At 43.7% G+C, this 9,230-nt stretch overlaps 1 long non-coding RNA gene across 3 annotated transcripts; it reads left to right on the top strand.

Annotated features, from left to right (window-relative positions):
- The first annotated feature begins 6 nt into the window (after nucleotides 1-6).
- On the top strand, nucleotides 7-6,870 carry LOC125530292. Of its 3 annotated transcripts, XR_007292901.1 has the most exons (5): nucleotides 7-666; nucleotides 1,664-1,698; nucleotides 1,826-2,306; nucleotides 4,685-5,322; nucleotides 5,401-6,103. It is a non-coding gene; the product is annotated as an uncharacterized LOC125530292 (long non-coding RNA). The 3 variants fall into 3 exon arrangements; XR_007292902.1 differs by lacking the exon at nucleotides 5,401-6,103 and adding an exon at nucleotides 6,138-6,870 and having other exon boundaries at nucleotides 1,664-2,306; XR_007292900.1 differs by having other exon boundaries at nucleotides 1,664-2,306.
- Nucleotides 6,871-9,230: the final 2,360 nt, after the last annotated feature.

Here is a 9,230-nt window from a genome sequence, read left to right as displayed (position 1 = left end):
GAACCATAGGACACACAAGGTAATCGCGGTGGGAAGCTCGTTGGGCTGGGTTGATCTTTGGTGGGGTATTCTGGTGTGCGATGTGCGATGTGCTCAACGAGGAGGATCCTTTGATTCGTTTCATTGATCTGCCTGGTCCAATGCCCAGCAACGAGCATTGGTTCGGAACATCGTCCGCTGGGGCATGCCGAGACGTCATCTGCAACGGAGATTTAATCAAGTTTGTTGAAGTTGAGTACCATCGAGGTGACTATGCTGAAGGCTCAGATGATGGTGCCATTGATTATGGTTGGAAGGCCACAGCATGGCATAAGATTCTTTCATCACACAATTTTGCTGATTGGCAGCACAGCTTCACTGTAGACACTTATGACATTACAGTAACGGACGATGAGAGATGCTCTTACTTGTTGCCTGAACTGTGAACTGACAATGCCAAGAAGCTATCCCTGGACAAGTTTATGTGCTCTCTTTCCAACCTGAGCCTGGACGATGATGTATTTTACATGAAGTCCACCCCGAATCCTGCAAGCCCAGTGGCGTGGCTAGCTGCCGTAAATGTCAGAGAGAATCTACTACAACTTATCCCTTTTACTGCTGAAATTTCTCACTGCGAGCCAACCTATCGTCCTTGTGTTTTCTCCAAGTACCTCAATAATACTCCAGGTAATTTTATTGATGCTTGTTTCTGTATCATGTAATTAACTGGGAGCACATTAGTTTTATTGTAGACTCCCTCTGTTCACAAATACCCCCTCTGTTACAAGAAGGGAGTATAAGATGTTTTTACTTTTTTCTGAATCGGATGTATATATAGACACATTTTAGTGTGTTTGTTCACTCATTTCAGTCTGTATGTAGTCCATATTGAAATATTCAAAACATCTTATATTTGTGAACGGAGGGAGTATGCTACAATCCTTGCAATATTACAAAATGTTTGCATACTTATAGATTCAACACCTAGAGATGAAAGTAGACTATAACTTATACCCATCGCAATTTCGACACTTCAGTGATTTAGATTGGGCTAGGTAAAGTTAGGATTCAGCCAAAGTTGACTGAGACTAGACATCTTGGTCCGGTCACTATCATGGATGAAAGTGATCACAAGTCCCACGGATTTGATGCATAATGTTGGATGAACACAAGTCCCAGGGATTTGATGCATAATTTTGGATGAACACAAGTTTACAGTTCCACCAGACTCTGTTATCTTGATTTCTTGTTGGTATAACTTGCAGTTTATTCAGGTTAACACTGGCGATAGATCAGAACATGAGTGGATCTTCTGCCTTGTTACAGCCTCTAAAATTGATTTAGTAGTTTGCACTGTCAGATAGCACTTACTTAGGTTTTGGGTACATAGATTCCTCACTAAGCAACCTCTTACGAACATAATACCTAAGCATGATGGCTCATGGACCACAGCCGACCGACCAGCTTCGCTGTCACCCTAGCCTTGTTTAGCAGCAGTCAGCTAGAGCCTCTCGGAGCCACACCCTGTGCAGCCAACCTATAACCGGCCATGGCAAGACAGTCATCACCACAACCTGTACGCACACAATTAATTGCACGCATAGTTCTTATGAAATATCACTTATGTTATTTGGATTCCCCTAGTTATCTTAACTGGATTACTGTGCCTGAATTATTGTTTCAGGACAACACATGGCTGTGGTGTAAGGATCCGGGGAGGTAATTTATATATATTTCTAGATTACAGAACAATCACTGTTTGATATTTGCTTTCTCCGGGTATCAGCTGGCACGTTCCGATGCAGGATCGCTAATCGGGTCACTATTTTTTTTTACCGTTGTATAGGTTGCTTAATCCCACAAAAGGGCACCCACCATCAGAGCTATCGCCTGTAAGTGTTGAGAAATGGCTTAAAGAACATGGTCATTGATGAGTTTAATTCCGGGGATCCTATCTGCAGTCCTGCACGGTAGCCTTAGTTCTAATATTAGCACATAGAGACCCATGTGCAAGCGACACTAATCAGTTTTATGATCTTTCAGAAAGTCTCTATCCCAAACAGGAGTGTTTGCCATTGGATCATGGCCTGACCACTCGCACAATTAACACAATTATTATACACATTTACCTGTGAAAATTCACATTTTAGCATGATGTGATTCATGTTGCATAACCTGTATCTGCGAAGTTAGAAATTTATACTACATGTTTTATTTATTTGCGAGGAATACTGCATGACTTATTGCAGAGGGCTATACACTACAACTTGAGAGGCCAAAATTCTTGGATTGCTCCTCTGTCATGACAACTTAAACATATTCAAGATGTAAGTTCCGTTGGACACATTTTAACGTTTGAGCAATATTATAGTGCCAATTCATAATTTTTGCTTCATGTCCAAGTGTCCAACAACACAAGACATGTGGACACACTCATAGCTGAGGTCGGTGCATGTACTTGGAATGGTGACTGGCTTGCTTAGGGCTGATAAAATGCTACTCTGTGACTTGGTTGTTATAAAGATCGGTCTCGGGCTGATCCAGACCCATGCTGCGAGACATAGTCGAGCAAGAAGGGATTTGCCCCTCCGATTTGAAGAGATGTCCTCTAGGCCCCTCGTGTGATCCGACTTGAATAAAGCATGGCCATGCGACAAAGATCATGAGATAATCCAGTTTTGGAAATCAACATCATAGGGCCAGAAAGAGGCCGATTGGAACAAGGATGACTGAATTGCCTTGATCCTGGTAACACACATCGTGAGGCAAAAGGAAAGGAAGTTGACACATTGTACATGTTCGTCAAACCGGCTTTCATCTTAAACTTGGGAATCAACATGTTTTGCTACGAGCCGCTATTGACTAGTCAAATCGGATTGATATCCGACTTGCGACCAAGTGTAAGTGAACCTAAGGGATCACGGGCTTAAGGAAGGAACCTATGCGGCCAGATCCGATTTCACTGGTCAGATGTGATTTACTAGGACTTGGATATGGGTTGGGTAGATTTTGGGCTTATGTAGTTCTAGTGGGCTTCATGTGTTGAGCCCAAAACAGACCTCTATATAAGTAGAGGTGGTGCAAGAGGGACAACGCTCTCGAAAGTGTGATCAGTGTGTTGCATAGGATAGGTTTAGCCACCTCTATGCCTAGGCTTTTTTATTGACCTAGTAGTAAGCCGTCTGGCGTTCCTCTTGCACACGACGGACCTGTTAGTAGGATTCGGCTAGGGAGATCGGCCACGTGGAGATGACGCCGGTGGCACACTTCCCTAGCTCTTCTTCTGCTGTGAGAATAATAAATGACAGGAGCCCAAAAACACCCGCCACCGATTGATTTTGATAGCAGTAGCAGACCCGCATTTAGGCCTGTAAGTGATTGGGCCGGGCCCGCACCTTCAAACCGCCGACGTGATGAGGGGTAGGTGTGGTCATGGCGGCTGGAGCAATGCTTGCAGCATTGGGAGCCAAAGCCATGGCAATGCAGTCCCCAACATCAGACTAGACATGCCAAGATCCACTGGGGACGGAAAGGGGTCTTACGGAGGGGGACGGGAGGGGGTGGCACAGATGTACGTACCCGACGCGTTGGAGGCGGCGGCGGCGTGTCGAAGAGCTGTGTCGCTTCGTTTCGTTTCGTGAGGGCAGCGACATGTTTTCTGAACTGCGTGGCTTGGGAGAGTTTTGGTGGGGATCGAAGAGCTTCTCCCGGACAAAACCTGCATGCCAAACGGGCCGTCGGGGATTTTTGAGAGTTTCAAGGTTTTGTCCCCTTGAGGGTCATCCTCTCAAAGCCCCTCCAAAACCTCCACCGAACGTGGCATGCAGGGATTAGGTCCACTAGGGGATCTGATCCTCTGTAACCGTACATAGCCTTAAATTCTTGTGTTCTTCATATAGAAAAAAAATGTACTATTGCTCGTACGTAAAAGACATGCCATCTATGCCGTGTCTATTTAATTTATGTGCAAGTGCCTAACTGTTCTTTGAAGGTTGATGATAACTTCAAGGTTGTAAAGGTAAAGCTGAGCAAGGAAGATCTAATAGAAATCTCGGCTGCTGTCCCTGCTGGCGACGTGGCTGGGTCGAGGGTCATGGGAATCTTGGAGCCTTATTCTTGGAGGATTGCAAACACTCCACCTCAAAAGTAGCCATTTTACATCATCACTTGCAAATCCAAGAGCATCTCACCGTGTTATGCTGCATTTGTTTCGACCTTTCCGGTTACATACATTTGAGGGGGGAAATGTGAAAGAAACAAGCTCGTCCATACTCAAGAACAGGGGAACATAGTACCTAAACATACTCATAGTTCTCTGTCGACGTATCAATTACTACACATGATAAAAAAAAGAGTTGAATTCAAGTTGAGGTTTGCTGGGTATCATTCATTCAAAAATGGTACTGCTGTAATATTTCCACACATGATTGAATGAGATTACTGACAGAATCGACATGCAACTTCCTGTAGTCACACCAAAGTCTGGATATGTATGTTCAACCTCACTAGTAGTGCCACTAAAAATATTTTACTGCATGTGCTACTTTTGGCTCCAGGTTTCTAGTTCTTTTTACCACGCACCCTTGTGCTACCCCGTTACTTTCCATTTACTGTTCATCTGTTGCTACTTCGTTACTTTCCATTTACTGTTCATATATATCCCCAGCTGGTTTCTAATTCATATCTGCCACGATATCTTTTACAGGTTAACCTGTGCTGATCTGCAACTGCTGAACTTTACAGGCATGCAAGCAACGTAGAACGACAAATTGCAATGGACAAGTAGGGCTGCACGGGCGCCCATGGTGTCCCTTTCAGGAGGAACCTTGGGGGTAGCTGACCAATTCCTAATGGATCTCAAGGCTTGCTGTTGCTCGTGCACGCACTTCCGAGCATCATTGGGGATCGTGCTCAGCAGCGGCCGGGCCGGCGATGATGCACTGGGGATGTGTGCCCACCAAGAACATATGTGCCCTCCTCCCACATGTTTGAGGGAGCCTTTGGGTTCCTGGACCGCCTCCCCAAATCCTGATGTTGCTGCTGAAATCCCTGGACCAAAACATTGATGCACTTGAAAGCAAGGCATCCCGCCGCCCACGCAGTACTGAAGCAGTCCATGATTATTTGATGATTGATTGGTTGCCTGTGCTTATGCTGTTCTCTGATTAAACTATGAATCTGCAATGCAAAATGGCTCTGCAACATGGTACAGTACCACTCTTTGGCGCTTCGCATCTGCTGATACATTTGCAGGAAAGCTGTTGTTTATCTGGAACCGGCTCCTCTACCGTGCCCTATGATATCATCACTGTTGCCAGGAGCCAGCTCTTGGACTCTTCTGAGGTAGGCACTTCATCCAGATTCTTTTTCTTTGCTGCAAGGCACATTCTACATCAAAAAATTCATTATATAAGACTACAGGCCAAGTTCAGGTACTCCCATGACCCTGATTGTCAGAATCAGCAGCACAAAGCAAGTGTCAGGAAGCAAAAGAGGGGGCATGCCTGGATTGCAAAAGGGCAAAGAGGGGAATAAAGAAAGAATGGAAAGCAAAGGAGGAAAAAGCCATGCAGTGATCTTTTGAGAGGGCAATTGGCATGTATATTGGGGTTTGCTCCTACTAATTCCCGTAGAGCTTTTCCTGGAAAGCCTGGCTGGCTAAGTATATCCAGATCGACTCCCTTTGCGTGCATGCTTGCCGTGGGATATAATCCCTAGGTTTATTCCCAAGCAAGTCCAACTTTATGTCCTTTATCCACCACATCTCGCCGAGAATATTCTACCATTAGGCTTTTCATCTTTGGCATGCATGCCTACTACCACATCTTTTGCCAAAAGCATTTGGTTGGGATCCATTCAAAATGCTGGATGCAGCCTCTAGTTACTAGTATGTCAACCATATGTATGTAATTTGCTATCAATAAAGGTCTAAACATCCTATACCGATGTGTGAGATTAAAGACGCCTACAGGTTAATGATTTTTTTTCTTCCTAAATCAAGATAAAAAAGAAAGGATTCAGATGTTTTTTCCCCTGAGGGACTTGATTATCACATTGCGGACTGATCAAGAAATATTACTATAGGGCTAATCCAGTATGTAATTTCTAGTTTTAATTCTGCTATATAATGCTGAGCTGATCTCGTATATAATTGCTAGGCATGCAGAACGAACCGTCTGGCCAGAAGAAGATGAAGACATTGTTTACTAATTGCACTGGGAGTAAAAACGAGAAGATGTGATGAGGGCGACAGTGCCAGTGTGGGACACATGAAGATGATGCTTGTCAACGCACGGCAATAAAGAAGCTCATCTGGTCTTTTTCATTCTTTCTCAAACTATGTGCTCGATCAATTCCAGGGATTGCACATGCATGCATATCGCCGGCCAGCCAGCCAGCCATGGTCCCAGGGATCAGGCTCGGACTCCCATATGGCCATATGCTTGAGCTAGCATGACACTATCTCAGATGAATGATGATCATCATTGTGCATGCATGCATGCATGCATGCAAGCAGATGCAGCGAATACATGCATGCACTCTTCTTACCACATCCAACCAGAGTGCTCCCACCCCGACCCATCTTCTCCTCTCCCTTGTTGACTAGAACTACCATTGGATTTGGTGTTGGAATAGAACACATGTTCAGTCAAAGTATAAAAAATATATCCGCAAAAAAGTATATAAAATATAAAGACACCACAAGGTAACAAAATTAAACTAGACGAAGCTGATAGCATAGACATGGGATCATGAGATGTGGTTAGAGTGGCTGTTAGTGATTGTTCACCATGGCGGGGTCTTTTTTCTTTATTATGTTTTTTTATTTTCTTTTTTGGCTATGTGTATCCTTGATGCTTTTGGACATTTTGTTGGTACAGAGCGCGGATGTAATTGGTATCTTCGTGATATTAATATATTTCCTTTGTCGAAAAAATGGGATCACCAGCATGCATGGCGGGGTTGTCTAGCTAGACTGTACTGGCTGTGTCGGGTGGTTGGAGACGTTGAAGCTTCGATGGGCTTTGCCGCTGGCAGTATTACATGTCTTTTCAATTAGTACTCCTTCTGCCTCAAAATATAAGATGTTTGTAAGGAGTACATTATTAATGATTAAGGCGATTATAGTAATAAAAAGCGTCTTATATTTATTTACACTGGGAGTACATATTAATATCAACAAAATATAAGGCGTTTTCTTCTCATTCATTAGGAGCTCTAGAGTTCTTCCTATACACATACGCTTGAACTTCGTGGACTTAATTTTAACAATATTTTCCCAGACTAGCAGAAGACGAGAGCATTATGGTGTAACCTATCATGTAGAAGGCCAGAATCAGCAAAACCACTGACTATACATTTGTTCTTTCTCTACATCCCCCTTTGTGCGGTTGTTACAAAATTCATGTCATGAGCATCAATAGATCAGGCCTGCATACACTGAAATGATCAGCGCTGGATATATTTATCTGCTGCTATTCTGGGCAAGAGCATTAATTTGTTGGACCTGCAGTGCAGTCAGAGATGGCCAAGGAAATTGTAGGAAGGGCTAAAAAAGGAAGAGCTAAAACAAAAAGGCCCAGAGCCCACTGTACATCTCATTGATGTTCCTCTTTAAATTTTGATTTTTACCCAACTTCATGACCTAATTTTTACCACTACATATTTTGGCCTTAAGTTTACCTGCATGGTCTATTTTGTGTAGGTGTTAAGATCTAGAAAGCCAGTGTGTGTGTTCTTAAAAATCAGATCAGGCATCAAGTCTTGTCTCTACCCTCGCCGGCCTTTCTTTTCTCCGCTGGCTTTGATGTGTGATCGAACACTTAATTAAGCATTCTTTTCCTTACCAACATTTCTGGTTCTGGAGAGGGGCCTGGTCCTGTTCAATTCCTTGCTTGTGGCTTTAATCTTTTCCTTCTTTTGTGTATCAAGTGCAGGGAGAGAATCTGATGGCCCCCACTGATGGGAATTTCGTGTCCCTTTTCCTATTCTCTTTGGCTCCGTGGGCTCCTCTTCTGCTGGTTGGTTGGATCTAATGCAGATGTACTGAACACTGGTCATTTCTGTTCAACCTTTCCTCCTGTGTGTGTGTATGTGTGTTTACAAAGTAAATTACCCTGCAAAGTGGTGCAGTAACTTTGCAGATTTTTATCCATCCACACAACCGCCAACACCTGGTGAGGAATCTAGTTCCTATTTGCATTTCCACTGCTTAACTATTGCTGTTGAAAAACAATAGTTTTCAGCGGCTTAAGCCAAATCATGCGTGTTCAAAATAATGACCCTAATCGATATGCCTCTTGTAAAGTTTATCAATATTTGTATCTCAAGAAAAATGCATGTGAACAACAGAGAGGTTCCAGGATACACTACCAATCATCACACGGGGGCCCGGGCCTAAAGGTAACAGTAAATGGACACTGGCAGGAGAAATGACTAAACCGGCCCACACCTAGATGCCAATAGCTGAGCTGACTAAATATCAGATTTCAAAAACAAAACGTCACCCAAAGAATATATACAGTAAAGGGGTGTGTCTACCTTATTTATGACAAATTTCAAATTAGTAAAATATATCTCTAGGATAAACAAGAAGAAAAGTAGCTCTATTCTAGCTGAGAAATACTACGTCTCATCTAACTCTTGGATTTTGCGCGGTAATTCGTATGGATTTTTTTTAAAAAATTTTGTTTGGTTAATCAAGTGGTGTAGTAGTAGATGAGACTTTGTTAATTATCATCATCTAGAAGAGAATTAGCAAATTCGTATAGTAAAACATTTCCACACTGTTGAGTATTATGTTTAGTTAGGAAATACGAGATAGACTAGGATATGTTTCGGCTTGTCTTGTACTCCAAGTTAGTTATTATACTCCTATATATATGCGCACGAGGCTCAAACAATATATCAACTATTTCACCAATCCTCTCTCTTCTAACATGGTATCAGTTACCGGGTTCTAAACCCTAGCCGTCGCCGCTTCCGCACCCGCGCGCCGCCCCCGGGGCGGTCGGCCTCCATGACCGTCGTCGGGAGCCGTGCCCCGTACCTAGGGTTCGTCCGCCAATCGTGTTGACTAGCTGCCCTAGAGTCTTTTTCCCGAGTCCTTGCTCCGGATTTTTTCGCTCTCTCACCGGTTGTTTTGATCGACGTTTTTTCTTTTTGGTTTTTCGATCTATACTTGATCGGTTTGCGTCGCCTGCCGCCGCCATCGACCCCCGTGCACCTCTACTCCGACACCGGCGCGACCG

Source organism: Triticum urartu, unplaced genomic scaffold (genome assembly GCF_003073215.2).
Source record: "Triticum urartu cultivar G1812 unplaced genomic scaffold, Tu2.1 TuUngrouped_contig_6207, whole genome shotgun sequence".
Taxonomy (NCBI): domain Eukaryota; kingdom Viridiplantae; phylum Streptophyta; class Magnoliopsida; order Poales; family Poaceae; genus Triticum; species Triticum urartu.
Note: the sequence above shows the minus strand (reverse complement) of the source record. Positions and strands in the feature narration are given on the sequence as shown.